This window comes from Lagopus leucura, unplaced genomic scaffold (genome assembly GCF_019238085.1).
Source record: "Lagopus leucura isolate 7727_CA_CO unplaced genomic scaffold, USGS_WTPT01 Super-Scaffold_100024, whole genome shotgun sequence".
NCBI lineage: Eukaryota > Metazoa > Chordata > Aves > Galliformes > Phasianidae > Lagopus > Lagopus leucura.
The window spans coordinates 1,488,680-1,509,170 of record NW_024962276.1 but is presented as its reverse complement, the minus strand read 5'-3'; the positions used below and the strand labels follow the sequence as shown (position 1 = coordinate 1,509,170).

Sequence of the window (20,491 nt, the reverse complement as noted above, 5' to 3'; positions counted from 1 at the left end):
TCCCAGCACCTCCCGTCTCGCCCAGCCTCACCCCCAGGAGCAGGAGACAGCAAGCTGCCCTCAGGCACCATCTGCTGCTGCCAGCTCCTGCGCTGGGCCCTGCCTTTACATCTGCTAAGGAGAGGCAGCTTCCTTGATGAGTTGTTTTGAAGAAATATCTGCTCTCCCCACCGCGTTCATTAACTGTTGCGGATCTGCGAAAGACGGCTCTGTGATGCAATTTAACTGTGCTTAACTAAATTCACTGAAGTCACAGTCACAGATTATTTTTGCATCCCGCAGGGGTTGGAAGCAATGCTGTTCTAGCAGCACTGCTCCCTCTTCCCTTTGAAAATAAAATTCTTATGTTTGCCCTTGCAAACACCATTGAAACCGATGATGAAATCTACCGGGGATTTGAAGTGAATGGTCGGTGGCTGATAATTTGTTCTCCTCCTTTTAAAATCGTAGAATTATAGAGTCATGGAATGGATTAGGTTGGAGGAGACCTCAAAGATCACTTAGGTGCAACCTCCTTGCCATGAGCTGGTTGCCAACCAGCAGATCAGGCTGCCCAGGATCCCATCCACCCAGCCTTGAATGCCTCCAAGAGATGGGGCACCCACAGCCTCTCTGGGCAGACCATGCCAGTGCTTCAGAGTAAAAAAATTAGTAACACCTAACCAACATCTCCCCTCTTTTAGTTTAGAGCCATTCCCTGTTGCCCTGTCATACATGAAATACAGTAAAATACTGTGCTGTAAGCGAGGCTGCATGCCTAGTGCATGCAGGCAAATATATAAATCTTGTATCCTTACCAGTAATAGCAGAGCAACTGTTTTATTCCTGATACCTCCCTTAGTATCCCAAACCTACTGATGTGTTAAGTTTACGCTTGTCTTACAGACACAAGCAGCTTTCTGGAGCCTCTGGAATTTGTTCATGGCTGGTGGTCAAGAACTAAAAGAAACAAAACAAAAATCCACTAAAAATACTTCAGTAAAATGGATTCAGTATGTTTGTGTTTGGATTTGTTAGAGTTAGAAAACAAAGTTTATAGGCATTCAGAGGAAAGCAGGCATCAGACGGTTTATATAAAAGCATAACACAAATGGAAAGGAAAGGGAAAGTTGAGGGGAAGAAAGGCAAAAGTTGTTTTAAAGATGCAGGACACAGAAAGAGAGGGGAGGTTGTTTTGATATGCTTTGCTTTTTACCCCAAATTACTAAGGAAGAGTATATAGCTGGGAAATAAACCCATCGTTGTAGTCTTATAGCCCTTAGCATAAGCATGGGACCATGTTTTCTGTGCTGCTTGAGCAAGCAGTTTACCAGTTCCTCCACGTGTACGGGATCACTTTAAATGCAAAAATCTGATCGTAATATAAACGGAATTTTCTTTTATTTTATATGTTACATTTTCACATAAAATGATGCCCTGAAGCTATAATTATGCAGTATAATATACACTATACGGAGATGTCCCTGTTGGTTTCAAGGATAAAGGTAATTTATATATTAGTTAAAAGCTGGCACCTCTGAATCCAAGTCATATGTCGTAAAATAAATATGAGTCGTTCCATGAGCAAAAAAAAGAATACTTAGCAAAGCTTGGTTTCCCACAGAGAGTTAATTGAAAGCTCTGATTGATGCTTTTTCTTTGGAGTTCTTAGAACATTTCTCGTCTGTGTGTGTTTTCTGGTATCAAGCGAGGTGTGATCACATGCTGCAGCCTTTCTTCCAGGCTTAGTGGGTCTCTATACCAACTGGCCTCCTTTATTTATTTCTTAATCTATTTTTCCCTTAGAAAAGTCATACGTGCTTCATTATCTTATCTGTGGGCAAAATTGGCCAGTAGGTTCAAAAACGTTGAGGATGGACAGAGAGAGGAGCTCCGTGGATTGAGCACAAAAGCTTTGTTGTATCAGGAGAGCACACTGCAAGGAAGCCTTTGTTATTTGTTGAGTATGGTGCAATAATGCCAACAGACTTGAGTTATCATGAAACTCAACGTGTTGACACAAAAGATAACGCTTACGCTTTTTATTCAAATTGCCTAAACAGAGCAAATAAATGCTCAGTTCTGCTTCTGTTGCTTGCGCGAGTCGTTGCATTGCGTTGGTATAATTGATAATCTGTTCATTATTGCTTGACTCTACTCCTACACAGAGTCGTACAGTGAGAAAATGTAACAAGTGTTGTCTAATTTAGAGTTAAAATGATCTGTAATATATATACTGAGATATAAGGACACTGTCCTACACTTCCTAGGCATAGAGCTCTGGTGACATCAGGAATATTCTGCAATTTTCTTGTCTAAACATGCCACTTGGAAAATGCATGACATGCATAAGAATTAGCAATTCACACAATCTAAAGAGAACTATCTGTTTGTCTCTAGGCAATTCACAAAAATATGCCCATAGCAATTTGAGGCATTATAAATCCATCCAGGTTGGTTCTGACCATGTTGCAGAAGTAATTTCGACTGGCACATCAGATGAAAGAACAGATTTGAAAACAGTAGCGTGCATGGCCCTGAAGGTTTTATCTTGGCTAATATTCCAGGCACCTTATGGCACTACTTCGGGTTTCTGTGAAGACTCCAAATAAAGTGTCTGTAGCCTGATGAAAGATTTAACACATTTTTTTCCTGAACAAGCTTTATAAATGTTACGCTAAAGATAAAGAATGCTCTTGCTGATGGGAAGCAGCTTATTTTTCGGTGTGCTCTTCACTATGAGCACCCTTTCCATGTGGTGCTCCTGTATTTGCAACGTATGTTTTGTGCAGCAGTCGAGCTTCTGTAACAGCAGCTTAGGAGGGTGCAGAATTGCCCCCTTCTCTTTTCAGTAATGCCCATGAAAATTCCATACATTGCCTCTAGGAAGGTATTTTTGTGGTTCCAGATTAAAACAGCCAGAATGAATGTGTCCATCGAAAGCACTGCAAGAAAGGGCAATAATAGAAATAAGTAGATTACGTTTAGGAACACAACTTGTGTTATGTGTGACTTGAATTAGCTTTGGATGGCCACAGAGAAAGTCTGGTTCACTTTCCATGTGAAAAATTTGAGTGTTTTCTCTCTTTGTGTTCTGTTTGCATCTCTTATTTCTGTTCAGCCTCATTTTCTATTTGCTTTTACTAAATGCCTCCTTTTGGTGTGGGGTCAGGCAGAATACCATTCAGGACAACCTTCCATCTGAGGACAGCAGTCCTCTCGGGCTCTCACTAGTGATGGGGAGGAGATCATCTCCTCTGGATGGCAGTACTGAAAGCTTTGGGGCTGCTGTGTGTGTCCAAGACTGGCTGGGGATTCCTTTCTCCATCCCAGACCTTTTAGGAAGACTTGGTTCTTCTGAGGCAGCACTGTAGGGCAGAAAAAGGGAGACAGAGCCGTAGCTGGGGTAAAGATCATAGAATCATAGAATTGTTTGTATTGGGAAGGACCTTTAGAGGTCATTAGGTAGATGTTTCCTTTATTGCCTTCTGGTCCCAAAAAGGCAGTAGTCATGTAGGTGCTGTCCCCTATCCTTTTTTCCCCTCAACATGCCTTAGAGAAATGGCCGTGCAAAATCATCCTCGTTCTCTTTGGTGATGCCAAATACCCAGCAATGAGAACAGCTTTGTTTTCCCCATGGAACAGGGACAGGAGGGATGGGCACAGAAGGGCTGACTTTTAGGGACACTGGGGAATATGTATTGCATTCTTCTGATCCCAAATATAATCAATACGTTCCTTGAATGTAGTGACAGAAAGCTAAAATGTGACTGCTTCTTAATTCTGGTGGCTTTAATCAGGTGTTTGATCATTGCCCAAATTACAGGTTTCAACCCCAGTTTTGTACTCTGAGAAATGAGGACTAATGCCACTTGTAGAGGCTCAGCCCTGTTTGGAAAGCCTTAAACATCATTCATGTAATGCTAGGAGGAGCTTCACTGAAAGTGGTGGCTAGGACTGCTGGAGCCATCTTGCAAATGCAAATATGCTTACCCCTTCTTTTAAAGGCAAAAAGAAACTTAAAGGTGCTGGATGAAGTCTGCGTCTCATTTAGTTACAATAATTGTATTTTTAAAATAAATTTCCTGTTAAAAATGGCAAAAAAAAAAAAAAAAAAAAAAAAAAGGATTAGAGCATTTAAATTTAAAGCTCTGGAGTTAAAAAGGAACAAAAATGTTCTAGTAAGCCTATTTAAATAAATTGTCCCTAATTGCCTTAATGCATATCAGTCAGGTTTTAATTTCCAGTTTCTCCCACCCTCCTAAAGAGGACACTGAGTTTTTATCCCAAAGCAGAAGTATAACTCAGCTTTTTTGTTTCATATTCTGCCTGTGCAATGCAGCTCTATGATAGGACACGATAGGTTCTCTCTGTGGTATATGCAAACCCTTATCTCATTGCTGGACTATAAAATGATCAGTTTTAAGTTCCATTATACGATAGTCATGAAAACATTACGTTCAGTGGCAATGTAATTGTATAAAGAAGGAAGTACCTCCACAGTCTGCCTCCTCTCAGGGGCTGTAAAAATAGCTTTCCTTCTTTGCAAATGCATTGGGTACTCAAGGCTCTATAACTTGATCATGCCTGTGTACAGCAGTGTGAGGTGTCATAAATGAACAACTAAAAAGCCACTTGCATGTACTAATGAGTGGAGCATTACTGAGATGTCAGGAGATGATCCGTAGGCATTGTGTCCTTAATTGCACAGTTGTATGCCAGCTCTGCAGTCACTGCTGCCATTCTGGGGGAAATGGAGAAGCACCAAAAGAGAAACCTCTACACGTGTTGAAGCACAAGTGTGATGGGGAGTGGCTGAGGGAACTGGGATGGTTCAGTCTGAAGACAAGGAGGCTCAGGGGAAATCTCATTGCTCTCTATAACTGCCTGGAAGGAGCTGGTGGTGAGTGGGAGTCTGCCTTTTCTCCCCGATAACAGCAATAGGACCGGAGGTAAAGGCTTTAACTTGTGCAAAGGGAGGTTCGGTTTGGATATTAGAAAAAAATGATTCTCAGAAAGAGTGGTGATGCATTGGAAGAGGCTTCCCAGGGAGGTGGAAGGGCCACTGCCCCTGGAGGTGTTCAGGAAGGAAGTAGATGTCGCATTGAGAGAGGGCATGGTGGTGATGGGTTCTTGGTCGGACTGGATGATCTTAGTGGTCTTTCCAACCTTAATGAATCTATGAAAGGGGAAGAAGAAAGACTGAAATTAACAGCTTCAGTGCTTATCACCCGCTTGAGTCCTCAAAGCACTCAGGCTGCCAAAAGTGTTTAGCCTAGAGGGATGTTTTGGAACTTTACCTCAAGGGCAACAATAGGCATTGCTGGCTCCTGAGCACTGGGGGAATCTGGCTCTCACTGAGGTGTCCAACGGCGAGCCGAGCCATTTGGAGATCTGGCATTGCAAAGCGCCTGGTCCTTCCTGCCTGGCTGTGGAAAACCCAGCCTAGGAGAACGCCAGTTCTGCAGGCAATGGGAAGGGTTTGAGTATTGACAAGATTTACATTCTATAAAAAAGAGATTTAAGGGTGAATTTTTCAGGTTGCAAAATATCCATACTGTAGATTCTGTTTATTTTGGGAGGGGAATTGCAGGTGGTAGATGCTGCTGGTTTTGTTTATCCTACACACATCCTGACATTTGAGAGATCCTGGCTCTTTCTGCTTTTGGTTCGAGCTACTTGCTCTGGAAGCTTTCCTATATCGATAAAGAAAAAAAATAAAAATTCAGATGTGGCTGGGGAAAGGGCTTGAACATTCATCCTTTTGATCTGCATCCAGCATGCTGATTTTAGGATCTGCATGTGAGCGCTCAGCCAGGGGAACAGAGGGGAACCGCTCCAAGCCTGATTTACAAGCCTAGCTGGCCTGAGGGTCACTGAGGGCTCCATTTCCTTTATCCCATCGCATGAGGAATGGGATGGGATTTCTTTCCTTTCCACAGCTCAGACCCGGCCTTGTTCCAGACCTCCCTGAGGCTCGGCGGGGCTGAGCGGGCTCCAGTTATTTCAGGATGCAGTGCTGCAGCTGACAAGGCAGGCGTTCGACAACCGGCTCCATGCCCAACCCGACGAGCTGCAAAGAGCTCCGTCTCCCTCCACCCACACATGCAAAATTGTTTTTTAGCCCACAAGGTAAACTAGATATAGTTAAAAGTACCAAGTGGCTGGAATACCCAGGGATGTGCGAATGAGCGGAGCTCACACGGTGATGATTTGAAACAAGCCTTGTGGCTTTTTAATAATGTGCCAAAGCAGTCTCAGTGGTGGGCCAGCAGGCACCATATTCTATCTTCTGTGAAAGAACTGGGCCCAGCAGGCCCCAGCTAATGCAGACAGCCCCTTCACTCTGCTGGAGGAGACAGACTCCGAGATGGCAATCAAGGCTTGATTTGCCAACACATTTCCAATGATTAAAATGTAATTAGCACAACTGAGTGCCTCCTCCCCAGCTAATTTTAATACATGCTGTGACAGGCAGGCAGCCGGCTGTGCCTCGGCCCAGCAGCAGATGGAAGCAGAGGCAGCGGGAGAGGAAAACCATTTTGCGATGCGACTGTTCGCATCACGAAACCATCAGGGCGCTCGGCGCTGAGAAGGCCCTTGATGGCAGCACATCAAATTGGCGCTGTCACTCTGACCGCGCAATGGCAGCCATCCTTCATGCTGTCCCAGCAGCACAGTGGGGCAATTTGCAGGCTTAACTCTTTGAGGTCTTAGGGGGGGGATGAGGCTTTGGGAAGGAACAGGCCCACGTGCAGGGCATAGGAGCGCGATGCCTCCGGTACTTTGGGGAATGCTGCTTATGCTCTGTCATTTGGCTCTGTCTGCTCATTTTTTCCAAGAGTGCAGAATTTGCTCGAAGTATCACAGCTTTTTTTTCCTTCTTTCTTTCTTCCCGTTAAAAACAGAAGTCCAGACAAAAGAAGAATGTACAGATCAGAAATAGACTTCCATGAGCCTACACAGATGTTTCTGGGATATGACCGTGTGGATGAAGGGGTTACTGAGGGCACCCTCAGGATCTCCCACTGCTTAGAAGAGAGCAAATTCTACAAGGGGAAAGTGGTTCCCCTTGGCTTCTTGGCTATTGTTCTAGCTAACGTGAGACATTGTCTTTGGTGTTGCAGTTCCAGTCCTTCCAGCTGTGAATTACATGCTGGTGCTATATTCTATCCTATTCTATACATTGCCATAGTTTTGCTGGAGCGTGGATTCAGCTTTGTGTTAGACAAAAGATGAGAGTTGTCTTGTGTTTCTTTATTCCTGTGCCACTACAAAATTATGCCTTCTGCCACTGTGATGCATTCTGTCTGCTGTTTTGCAGCACTTGGTTACAAGGAAAGGCCCATGTTTTGGGAGGGTTGCTTTGGTGGCCAAGGCACTGTGGCAGGGCACGCTCAGGTGACATTTCAGCCTTTGGTGAGACTCAGTCTCACCTGCCTCCATGTTCCCACTGGTGAAACAACAACAAAACCTATCATTCATGCTCTGAGCCTGAATGTGTAAATGTGTAGGGATGGAAGAAGAGATGCATTCTTGAACTCTTGCCTGTTGGGTATGGGGGGGAGGAGAGTCCTTGATAAATTAGACGCACGTATCAAAGTATTCCTCTATTCAAAGTGTATCTGCTAACATTTCTCTCTTCTGCGCTAATAATTATTTTTAGGAGCTCTGAGGGAAGATGTGAGGCTGCTTTCTGTGATGCTTTATGAGAAACCGTTGCCTGCCTCCCTCCCTCTCTCTTTCTCTGGAGGATCCCATTGGTGTACATTTTTGATTTCATATTGAATTTCCTGTAGATTTCTCCTGCAACTTTTTATGATAGCTGCCACACAGGATAACTCTGCTGAATTTTCTTCTAAGATTAAATTGCTTGTTCAGAGTCTTCTCGCAGACTTTTTATTTTCCCCTTCCCAACAGCCCTTCACATCCATACCAATGGCTTTGCATCATTCTCTTTCTCTCCCTGTATTTGTAAATCACAGTGTCCTCTTGTAGAACACTTTGTTATTGATTCCTCCAAATGGTAGTTGAACTTAATAGCAAAGCTGAAATGGTCCTTAAAGAGGTGTTATTCCTGCAGTGCGATAAAAATGAGAACACGAATGAAGCTCAGCACACGCAACAACATCAGCAACAAACTCAGCGTAAGGCTCCTGAGCAGTGAGAAACCCTCCTGGCTCAGGTAAGATCAGTGCTCGTCCATATCCTGTGCACATCATGGAGGAAAATATTTGTGCTGAATGGGGCTGGCCTGAATTGCTGGATAACAGCGAGGTCCAAAGTGTTAACAAGCAAACTGTGGACTTAAGAGCAGAGCGAGGTGGATGTTTAGGGATTTATAAATTTCCATCATTTAAGGCAATGAGGGTTTGATCTGCTATGACCTCCCATGTAGCACAGGCTATATGATCTCCACTAATTAATTGTACTGCTTTGAGTTCAATAACTCTGACTGAACTAGGGCACGAAATTTAGGCAAGGTTTTAATTTTTCATTATTATTTTTTTTCAGATAGGGAAAAGCTGCCCTGTTTTTAAGTGAATTATTTTAGCTCTTTATTATCTCATTTTTTTAAATATGCACCAATCTAAATGTGTCTAGCTTTTACCCTTTGCATTTAGTTACTCATTTGTGAGTGTTACTCGCTCAGAGAAGTTTCTGTTAAGAGAAACGCGTCTGATAGCTCAGAGCCTTCCATTGCTAAACATTCGGAAGAGATCAGAACTGAAGTTCCAATGGTTTGGTGTGGAAAATCTATAAAATCGAGGGAGTCTCTGCCTCTCTAAAAAGTCCCTTGTGAAATTCTGGGGCTCGGTATTCACAAAAACCACTTCTGGAGAGAGCAGTGAATTCCTGTGCTCGACACAGTCTGTCTCAAAAGAGGCTGAGCAGCTTGTATGCATGTTGTACAAGGTGAAAGTGGTTAGCTGGGGCCATGCAGACAGAATCATAGAATCATTAGGGTTGGAAAAGACCTCTAAAATCATTTAGTCCAACTGTCCACAGTGTTGCCCACTAACCCACATCCCTAAGTACCGTATCTGTGCATTTTGTGAAGATTGTAGATGAGTTATTTGCTGGAAGGATGGAGATGACTGCACCACCTGAGCTGTGACTTCCTTCAGTCTCCCATGGTTCCCCAGATTGCAAATCCTGTTTGCATTCAGGATGTGTCCTGACCCTGTGATGGGGCTTCCCTCTGGAAGAGATGATTTCTAGCAGTGTAAAGTCTCAGCCCTGTTACATCTCAAGAAGTTACAAGCAGCCACACTTGTAGCACGCAGTGCCTGTTAGCCACAGCCATGCTTAAAAGCAGTTGTTGCTGGTAAAACTCTTGCATTTTCCAAGACCAACCAGGATCATTTTTCTGAGCACTTTGCTAAAAGCAAGCAACTGAAGGCAATACCTTGCCTTGGCTATGCTGGGTAATTCGCCACTGCTGATAACAGCCATGGAATCTGTGAGATCATTTATGATACAGGTGTTGCTATCACCTTCCTTGGGTGGTGGGTTAGAGCTGCAGTGAAAACCTGCTCCTGCAGCTCTGTGTCTTGTGCTGGGAGCCCTGGGCCTGGATGCAGAACTCCAAGTGGGGCATCACGAGGGCAAAGCATAGGGGACAGTCCTCTCCCTGCCTGCTGCCACCCCTCTGCTGATGCAGCCCGGGGTGCTGGTGGCCTTCTGGGCTGTGAGCACACACTGCTGCTCGTGTCAGCTTTTTGTCCACCAGAACCCCAGGTTCTTCTCCTGGGGCTGCTCTCAATGAGTTCTTCTCCCAGTTGGTACATGAACCTGGGACTGCCCCAAAACCAACTGCAACACCCAGCACAGGTGCTGCATTGGGTACCATTTCCCCCAGCTGTTCACGTTCTCCCAGCAGCTCCAGGAATGCCAAAGGGTTGAATCCCCCTGGTAAATCAGGGGTATACAGTTATGCCCAACTCCAAATAGAGAAATGCAACTCCTGTTTTAAATTCAATTATTATAATTGCAGCATTCTGGAAAAAAAATTATATACATATATATATTTTCATTTTCTAATAAGAGAGTACTGATTCCAAATTACAGCATAGAGAATGTCAAAACAGGGTGTCTGAGGCAGGCAGGCCAAAGTGTGCTGTTGCCATTAAAATTTATATTTACTTGAAGTAGATTTAGAATAATCCTTGTCTTCCCTCAGGTCTGGCACAAGCAATTTATAAATTGCACAAAAATGATAAAGGCAGCAATAAATAATAATAATATATAGCAGCCACGCAAGTGATGAATTATAAAAAGAAGTGGCAAAGAGAATGAAACCAACACGCAGAAGCCAGTTTACAGGGCTGAGTGCACAGTTTGCGTTTTTTCTGACTTCATGACAACGAGGAGCGTTTATGGGAGTTTGCAAACAGCTTACGACACAGATCATTTTGTTTCAGGTTATCTTTATATGGCTTAGTTAAGAGTCTTTAGTATCCATTAAAATCCAATGTTCAGGGGTTTATGGCTCAACAGTTGAGGTCTTATCCCTAAGGATCAATTGTTTTGGGCTGTTTGGGGATTATCATTATTATTATTATTATTTATATAGTTATGCTTAAATTGCTTAGGCTAATGTGAAGAGACAAAGCTGAAAAGATGGAGAGTTCTTCTTTGGGAACGACGAGATGGCTTTTTAGTTATTACTTTTTGTTTCAGATAATATTTTCTATTTTGTCTTACACATCACTTGAATCTCTCTTCCCGTGTTTCAGCAGCCATTTTGTGTTGGAGTTTCTCCAACAGCAAACCCTGTGCTGCGTTACTGACGTTTTATTGATGCTTTTTGCACGATTTTTTAATTCAAAATAAAAGTAATTTTCTTTTGAATCGATGGCGTTTGGTATAGGTCATATAGTTTAGTTGGTGGAAGATGAGATTGTTATTGAAAATAGGCATGATGCGTCTAGAGCCTGATCCAAGTTTTGGTGATTTTTTCTTCTTTATTTATTTTATTTACCAGGGCCAACATTCTTGAAGAGAAATGTCACTGTACTGCCCACTTTGTTAGCATATATAGTGAAAAGTAAGCAAATCCTGCAGTGTATCTTAGCTAACATGGATGAAAAATGGAGGGGTGACGGAAGAAGAGGCCAGTGATTTACGTGAGGTGGTGCTGGTAGCCGTAGCTCCATGCTTGCTCTTCTAGGCCAAACTGCTATTCAACCTGCAGAGAATCCTTTTGGAAGGATTGGACCCATAGAGCTTTCCTGGTACGCTGTCCTTTGGACAGACATGGAGAGGCAATTAACCTTACTCAAAGGGAGAAGATTAATCAGATATCTAATGGTTCTGTTTCATAAACAAACACAGGAACATTTGAATCAAGAACATTTAAAAGTGTGTTTATGTATGGAATTAATATGGTGGGTGCTCTTTTTTTAAAAAAATCCTTTTCCATCATATCAAACTTCATTTGTGACAGTATTTCATAGAATCGTTCAGGTTGGAAAGACCACTAAGTCCAATCATCAGCAGGATGCCCATGGAAGAGGTGGAATCACTGTTCCTGCAGGTCTTCAAGAAGGGGGTAGATGTTCTATTGAGTGACATGGTTAGTGGTGTGGTGGTGATGGGTTGATGGTTGGACTCGATGAGCTCAGTGGTGATTCTGTGATTCTATGTTTCTGTGATTCTATTTCCAAGCTGCTTCTTACTTAATTTTAAATATCTGTTACAATCCTTCTATGTAATTCTTTTGTTGTTATTTGAGGCAAAATGTCAATGTGTTTGTGGCTTAACTGCTGCCCCCACAGCTTGGCACAGTGTGGCCCTAAGGAACATGATTGTTGTGGCTCTCAGTCTCTGAAAACCTGATTGACACCAATAAAAGCCTGGTAGTTCTCATTTCCCCATTTAAAATGATCGAACAGCTCGATAACCATCCAAAATCTATAGAGTGTTTTCAGCCTCTACATAATTCATCATTATTGTGCTTCTTCAACTTCTAATTTTGGAATATCAGAGCTTTTCCATTAGGCCAGCAGGACACTGAGCTCCTCTCTTTCTTCCATCCCTCTGTTGCTGCCATCACTCAGGATGCCAGGTGCCTTGTGGGCCCTGGAAAACCATTTTTTCACCCTCCTTTCTGCACAACCCTCTTTGTAGATTGTTCTCTTTGTTTTTTGCTTGGCTGTACGAACCTTCCAAGAGCAGCAATACTCTGTTACGTGCGGAAGAAAACAAATTCTCACCTCCAACCGATTGATTTTGTTTTCAAAGTTAACTCAACCCTCACTTAGGCTTTTGTCTCATTGCTTCTATTTCTGGCAGCAGTGATGAAGGAAGAAACTCTCAGGGCTCGGACTGCAAATGTAAAGCTGACAGCAACAAACCGTGTGGGTAAGAGGAGTTCTTTGTGCGAAGCAGGGTCAGTGTTTGGCCATCTGGCAATGGGAACAGCCATGTGAAGGCATGCCAGCACCTGCTGAATGCAGATCTGCAATAGCAGAGCCTTCAAAGGTTTTCTTGCTGCTTCTCAGCCATTGCGTGGTTTTCATTTGTAGCTTCTCTTATCGAGCACAATTTCTAAATGAGGATGGTTGCTTCACTTTAAGGACGTACAAATGACTTGCCCTCACCTGTCAAGCATGATCCTTGTATTTTACCAGGCCCATTATGAACGCAATCTTTCTGTCGAAAATTTGCATACCTCCTTTCTTGAAAAGTAATGACAGCAATTTCTTTCCCTCCGCTCACTTTCTGAGTGTCTCATTTAACAGCACCTGTGAAACCGACAGGCACAGAGATGAGAAGTGAAAGAGAGCAGTTGATTAAATCATCATCAAGTCGGGCCTCAGAAAGTCAATTCTGCTTCCCGTCTGCAATGATATCCTTTTATCTTAAAGTAATGAGCTATGGCACTTTTGCATCGGGTAATGCGATAAGTTCTATTAGCATGTTCCATTTGCTTCACAAGCAAGGGCAAGTCATTTCAGCGAGCTCATATCACTGCAATCAAAGCAATTGGCTTCACAGGCAGAGAAGAAAGACGAAAGGCTCAGGGTGATTTTTATGGATCACAACACAGTGGAAAAAATAGATTCTTGTATTATTTTAACCCGTAACATGCTTTGCTTCTTGTCCATCAGGATATTTTGATTTCATTAGCCTGTAAGTACCTGCAAGACTCAAATTCCAAACTGAACTCTTGAGCTAAGACCAGGAGGTATGAAAAACAGGAATCCTGACTTACCAAGGGACACTGGCTAATGCTGTGCTAGGCACTGACTTTGTTAAATGCTGATTAGTTTAATTCTTTGCTGTTGACTTTGTCTACCAGTATTAATGCACATTTTTATTATTCTTTACTATTACTTATTTTTTGAGTCCTGACAATGTACCCATCACTGAGATGGTGCTGAGAGTGACGTTAGATACTAAAATCGTGTACAGCCAGAAAAGCAGGTGAGAAAACAGAAATACATTCAGAATCCCAGAGGCAGAGGCATGTCATCGTTTCTTCATTTATGAGAAAGGGAGTTCCTCCTTCTCTTGCAGAAAGGAATGACTTCCCAAAATTAGAATTAGGCAGCGTCTGTGTCCAGCAGCTACTTGGTGCCTAGTTGGCCTGGTGGCATTGGATGCCTGACTTGTGCAGGCAGTTGCTGGAGATGCTGAGCTGAGTGGCTCCTGGCATCGTTCGCTCCCTAATGCTGCGTCTGAAAAGCCCATTTTAGCTGCTGACATTGGTGGGAGCAATGCTTGGGGATAGCTGGATTGGGCCTTAAGCACTTGTGGGATCATTGAGCAGTGACACCACAGGGAAGCCATCGGGAGGGATGAGGGGAGGAAGGAAGCTGCACTTTTCCTGAGAACTGCATTAATTCACCAGTCTCGGCTCAGTTCCCAGGGTGCAAAGGAAAATTTGCTTCTTAAAGGGCTGCTTTTCCTTCAGCTTCTCAGGGGCTGTGCATGCAGGTGCTGGTGGCATCTTCTCTCTGCGGGAAGCTGGCTGTGCCCCGGCAGCCTCAGACAGGCTAGTTGTCCCAGCACACAGCTTCCCTTCTCTGCCCTGTACAGCCAGCTGCTGCCTTCCCCTTCCCCTGTGTGCCTGGGGTCTGGAACGGCATCACACCTCAAATCAGCTTCAGACCACAAATCAGGACTCAGGTTCAGGTGCCTGAGATGAGACCCCTTTTAAAATCAGCTCTGTGGGGTCTGCCAAGAGTGTGAATTCCGCTATTGCGAAGGTTGTGTAGGTTGCAAAGGTCATGTATGTACTTTCTATAATTATAAAGTGGATCAACTGTATCACGGATAGTAATGTGTTCAGGTGTTCTCATGCTTATGTTCAAGATGTAATTCTTTTTTTTTCCTCATCAAACCACTGTTTCGTTGATGTTGGAGCCAGAAGGAGCCACTAATTGTGTTATTCTGCAATGGAAAAGTCATACGAGTCCTGGGTGGGAGGAATTAAAAAGACATACAGCTGAAAGTGGTTCCAAGTTCTGAATATTTTTCCTGTAATGGGCAAACTTTAAATATCCGAGGCTGATACATTTCATCTGAAGTGAAGTAGTTGGATAAAATGGGATTCAGATTAGAGGTCTACATTGCAATCTTTTTGTCCAGACTAAGGTAATTTGTGTAAAATGGGACTTTTATGTGAATAATCTGTAATTTTAGCTTTTGAGAAACCAGAGCTGAAACTTCTCGGACCATCTCCGTTTCAGAGTCATACCTTACACTGAATCACCGTGGATAATGGTGAAGAATTGCTAAGCAGACAGTGATGTTAACCAATTTGCAAGGTGCTATATATAAGATTCGTTGGCAAGGAGCTCCGTGCTGCACGCTACACACAGGCAAAGTCAAATAGGAAAAAAAAGTGAAATTCTTGCTCTTAGTTTCTTTGTGACTCTGTCTGTCTCCATTTCATCAATTAGAAAATTGCCCATTTATTCCCTGTCTGTGTCTCCTTTCATCTAGGAGATGTTTTTTTCTCCTTTTTTTCTTGGAAGCAAAGGTCTAATTGTATAGCTAAAATATCATTTTTGCCCTTTCCAAGGCTGTCAGTTTGTCATGGTGGATAGATGGACAAGAATATTGTAAATGTCAGTGTGAACATGGCTGAGGTCTGGGTTTTCCCTCATTTTCTTCAGATTTCTTTTCAGCAGACAGATGAGCAGAATCACTTTGTTCAGCGCTGGTGTTTCAGCAGCGCCGACTCCTTTGGTGGCAATGATAAATGGATCCAAGATATGAAATAGCTGTTCCAGCAAAGTCCATTGAGCAGAATAGAGAACAATGCCCTCCTCAATGTCATTGTACACGATATATTCAATGATTGCCATTTTTTTGCGAAAGAATGTGTTCAATCAGCAAGGTGCTAAGAAATCCATAGTGTTGCTTCAGCCTGAATGAGCTGGTGAGGTGGCACAGACCTTTACTCAGCTTGATTTGGACCAGACTATCTCAAGCTATTTAAATGGGCTCAAATTAGAGCTGTAACCTCACAGGATGTCTGATTGTGGAAATGTGGCACTGCATCAGGCTCGTTCTGCGGGTGCTGTAGGGATGTGCTGTGCATGTTAACTCGGGCTCTCCCCAGCTGGGCTGAGGGGTTTGGGGAGGTGCAGCACAGCCTGGTGCTCAGTTCCCCTTTTCTTTCACAAAACACAGCAATAATTAAACCTTCAGAGGGAATTGGAGAGTTGTGTTTCCTCTTCCCAATTTACCAGGCTGCAGATATATTTGTGTTTATTCCAGACCTCGTGGGGAATGCCTTACTCTTTCACAACCCTGACGGATAGCAGTAATGTAGAAGGTTTGATCTGAAGCAGAAAGAGGAGCTTTCTTTTTAGCTGGTGCAAGGAGTCCAGGAGGCTTTGTGTTCCCTCCTCACCTTGGGCTGTCTTTAAGAACATCAATTTGAATTTTGACTGCAGTGCTTGTATGAAAATGCAAGTTTGTGGGTTACTGATTCTGATTAGTGCTTCTTGAGCATCAGGTTGCAAAAAACAGGACAAACGAAGCACCTTAACACTGAAACACTGTGTTTCAAGCAGCCTGCACTCTTCGGTTATTAAAGGTATTGGAACAGTTTAAGCCATTGCTGTGGCCGCTCTGAGCTGATCTCATTATTGCAACTGATTGTATAGAAATGAGGAGCAACCTAAACTTCCATATATCCTATAACAATCTGTGGAGCTGGTTATGAGTCAGCCTTGTGTCCCAGGCTGTGGGGTGGGTTTGTAGTGCTGTTAATCCTCATACAGGATTGCAGAGGCAGGGACTGCCCGTTCCAGGGGCTCCTTCCCAGCGGGGCCCATCAAGCTGTGTTCTGGAAAGCTCTCACAGCATTTTGTGCCACGCTTATTTGGAATCTTGGCCGTAACACAGAGCTGTGGGTGCTCGGCAGTTTTGCTCATCTGGCTTTCATCTCCGTGCCTAGATGAGAGCGCTTGGTTGGGTTTTCACTAACGTGGGCCAGCATTGGGAAATGGGACCCTGGGCTTTTTGCAGAGCTAGTCCTACATGTCTGCAACCAATCTCTGCTAATGGCAGTGCAGTGAGAGAGCTGTGCGCACTGAGCATCAGGGGAAGGAGCCTCTGCTTGTTCAGGTGTAAAAGCATCTGCAGACTCCTCACCCTGATTTATTGCATTGAAGCTAATGGCAGTTATCCAATAATCAGGCCATCTCTAAGTGATATTTTGGATTCCCAGTTATTTGCAGAATACTCAGGTGCAACAGAGCTGTGGCTTCCTGGAACAAGGCTGGAAGCTGATCTTTTTGTGAGAGGCGGAAAACACTGAAACTCAGCCCAGAGTAGAAGGCCAGCATGTGATATTTGCATCACTTAATTTCTAAATGCCTGGTGCATAACATTTGAGTGGGACTTGTTTTTGGGAGCATCTCCCACCTGCAGCAGACCTGGCATGTGGGAGTTATCTTCAGAGCTCACTGAACGGACTCACCTGTTCAAACTGGAAAGCACAGCTTTGGAGGAATTTTAGAATGCTGGAAAAGCAGAACTGCTTCTGAACGTCGGGATCATGGAGCAGAAACTCGTCCACTATATTCCATTAATTTGCCATTATTAGATGAATGATATCTCAGTTGTCATCTGGTGTGAGCAGACACACAGTCAGGCTTAGTTTGCTCTCCACGACCATTGCCTTTGTGTCCGGTCATGGCAAATCTTTAGGTGAAGTTTCCTTCTGGAAATGTTGCTGTATTGAAATCCTTAAAATACCAGACTTTTCTGAACTGTTCACAGAATAAAGGTGAATTGATTATTAATACAGTGAAATGTGGCAGGTAACAGAACCAAGTAGCTAAGCTGTAAGGGATTGATTGGGCAAGGGGAAATGGTTTCAGGCTAAAAGAGGGGAGATTTAAATTGGATATAAGAAAGAAATTTTTTACACTATGGGGTGGTGAGGCACTGCACAGGTTGCACAGAGAGAGATGGTGATGCCCCATCCCTGCAGACACCCAAGGTTGGGCTGGGGGGGGCTCTGAGCACTGATGGAGCTGTGGGTGTCCCTGTGCAGTGCAGGGAGTTGGGATTGATGGCTTTTAAGGATCCCTTCCAACTCAAACAATTCTGTGATTGTGTAGTGAGCTAAATCAAGATGAAGACAACATGGTTCTCCTGCTTCATTGTATAGCTTTTCAGTGTGCTCCTGCTCTGAGAATCTCAAAACACTTAAATCATTTTATTTTTTCTGTGTCCCTGTGAGGCAGAGGGATGCTGGAGCAGTCGAGGTAGCGAGCAGTGCAGATCAACTCCTCAGAGGTGTCCAGTGGTTCTGAATGATCAGTGTCACACTTGTCACCTTGGGTTTGCCGGGCCTGTTCCCTAGGATTGGTTAGCAGCAGCATGGCAGCACCTTGTGCTTCAGCATCCTGGGGAAGGAAATGCAACCAGGAGTGCAAATGGGCACATCAGGGTAAGGACCAGTGGGAAATGTGGGTGTAAGGGAGAAGCCCAGAATGCTCGCACAGCAAACCAGCCTCCAGCATGGGAGGAATGCACAATTCTCTCATTCACAGCTTCCAGCCTGTGCAGCAGACCTTTTCTTTTCTGCAGGTCTTTTTGGACTTACCCTGGCACATAAATTGTTGGGTTGTTTTCCATGAAGCAGAGGAAATCCATGTGTTTAATCCATGGGGAAAGCTCGGCTTACATGGGTGTGCAGAGCATCCACATGAATGCCTGCACACGGGCACACACGTATGCATACACCACACGAAAACACGGCCCCACTGCAGTGCATAAAAAAGCCTTTTCCTCCCATCCCTCCTTTTTTTTCCTTTTGTGCAGCGCGTCCATAAAATTCTGCTGCTAGAGCAGTGCTGTGGGGCTGCAGGTCCCCACTCCTCACGCCCCAACAGACCCTCTTTATGAGTGAAATAGATGCCTTGTGCGTGCAGGGCTCCTGGCATTTCACAGAGCGTAGCTGGAGCCAGGCTAGGCAAACGTTGGGAGCTGTTTGCTGAGTGCATTTATTGCCTTTGCATAATTTATGAGCTGGAGGGGTTTGACCATCATTCGTGTCTGCCAGAGGCTGGCACTGAGGGCTCTGGAGGACGGAGCTGTAAATTGGATGGAGCGCTCCTGCTGAGCTCCCAGCAAAGTCCTCGGGTCAGTGTGGGAATTTAATAGCAGGAGTGGAACGGTTTTTGCAGAGCGCCATGTGGGCTTCCGTGCGGCAGAGGCTTTTTTGGCAGCCACGGCGACCGGCCAAATCGCGGAGCTGTCAGTCACTGGGCGCGTTGCACAGGGAGCCCGAGTGGTTTTAATCGGCTTGGCATCCGTGCTGCTTCCATAATGGACACCAGTAGGTCTCAGTCCTTCGCCATATGCTTAACTCTGGAGACAAGGTGCTTGTGGGTATAGCAGTAATTATTTGATGTGGAATTAAGCAGACCTTGAAATTAGAACTGGACTGTCAGAAAGCAGGAGGCTTAACACTTTGATGGAAATAACTTCCCAGCGACGCCGCTCTCTGCACATCCGCTTGGACGCAGGTAGCTGTGTTGCTGGCAAATTCAGACGTCCCTTCTGGCACGGGTTCTTGTGCCCAAGCACCTCCACGCTGCAGAGAACACAGAACCCTGAGCTCTTTCCAAGCTCACCATTCGGGAAAGGGTTAGTGCACAGCAGAGGAGAGATTGCTTAGACCTGACACAAATGGTGGGGAAAGGAGTGGCTGCAGAGCGCTGTGACAGCAGTTGTGTCACAAGGCACGTGTGCGGCAGGAGCCCACGGCATGGCAAAGCCCTCTGAACCCTGCTGGGAGCACACAGTCATTTTTCCTTGTGTATATACCCCTATTGAACCTTTGTCCTTTTGCATTCAGGTATTACAATCTGGATTAGTATTGGATGTTGGCTGGGAGGTGGGGAGAGGGCATGAGCAAATGGAGGAATCGGTTCTGAGCTCTTTGGTTTGAAAATACATGAGATGTCACGTGAGATGTGCTTTATAATGCATCCTAACCTATGGAGCACACAGCTTACATAGGCTCTCCAGAGCCTATGGAGATGTGGCACTGAGGGAGGTGGTCAGGGGGTAGGTAGATGCATGGTTGGACTGTGTGATCTTAGAGGGCTTTGACAATTCTGTGATGCTGTGAAGATCTGAATTTTGTCAGTCCCTGTATAGTAGAGGTGGTAAATGGGAATTCTTTGTGATGTGCTGCGATTTTTGTGGATGAAAATCTGTGCATATTTCTGCTTATCTGTAAATGTCAGCCTTTGCTTTGCAAGCTTACTTGCCTGTGCTTACCTCCATACCAGAATCTCATAAATGTGGTCATGATGAAGTCCTTAAAAACCATAACCAGGAATGTGCAGTTCTCCTTTTGTCAGCTAAGTGCTCCCTCCTTCATAAACTTGATCTCTGCATGAAGGTTTCAGATTTTAAGCTAAAACTGTCACGTATCTTCATGCTCCATCTCATGTTTTTCTTACCAGAGTGTTTAAGATTCAACTAGTACTGTATAAGTCATTTCAGTTATTAAATAAATGTCATTTCCATTTCTTTTGGAATGATCTGGAAGGAGATAGCGATTTTATCTATTTTTTGCTTCATTTTAAATTAGTTGAAAAACATTTGTGGGGGAAAAAAAAAAAAAGAACTATTTAAGCTTATAGCTTTTATTTGTCAGGATGTAGTTAATTGGTGTGGAGAAGGTACCTTCTCTGCCTCTGTAGCAATGAAGAGGTGGAAAAAGCCAGTGAAAGAGAAAAGTTATAATTAAAGAACATAAAGAAGGCTTGCTTTGTACAAATCCAACACGTATATTGTGGGTGTGCTAGGCTGTGTCTGTTCACGTCCCGCTGCATAGTTAACCTTTGGAATTCACAACGTGCTGCTAATTTCAGAGCAATTTGGTTGCCTTATGAAAGTACTCACAGATGCATTGGATAGGATGCAAGCGTACGAAGGGCTGTAAGGACACAGCACAGGCTGCTAGGCCTCGATGCGGGAAAGCCCAGATCTGCAGTTTTTTTGACCTTGTGCTTTCCTTGGA

The 20,491-nt window shown here is 44.1% G+C and overlaps 1 protein-coding gene across 2 annotated transcripts in view; it reads left to right on the top strand.

Moving 5' to 3' along the window:
* Positions 1 to 20,491, top strand: part of AUTS2 (activator of transcription and developmental regulator AUTS2) — a 660,967-nt gene that overhangs the window by 432,728 nt on the left and 207,748 nt on the right. The window lies entirely within an intron of this gene.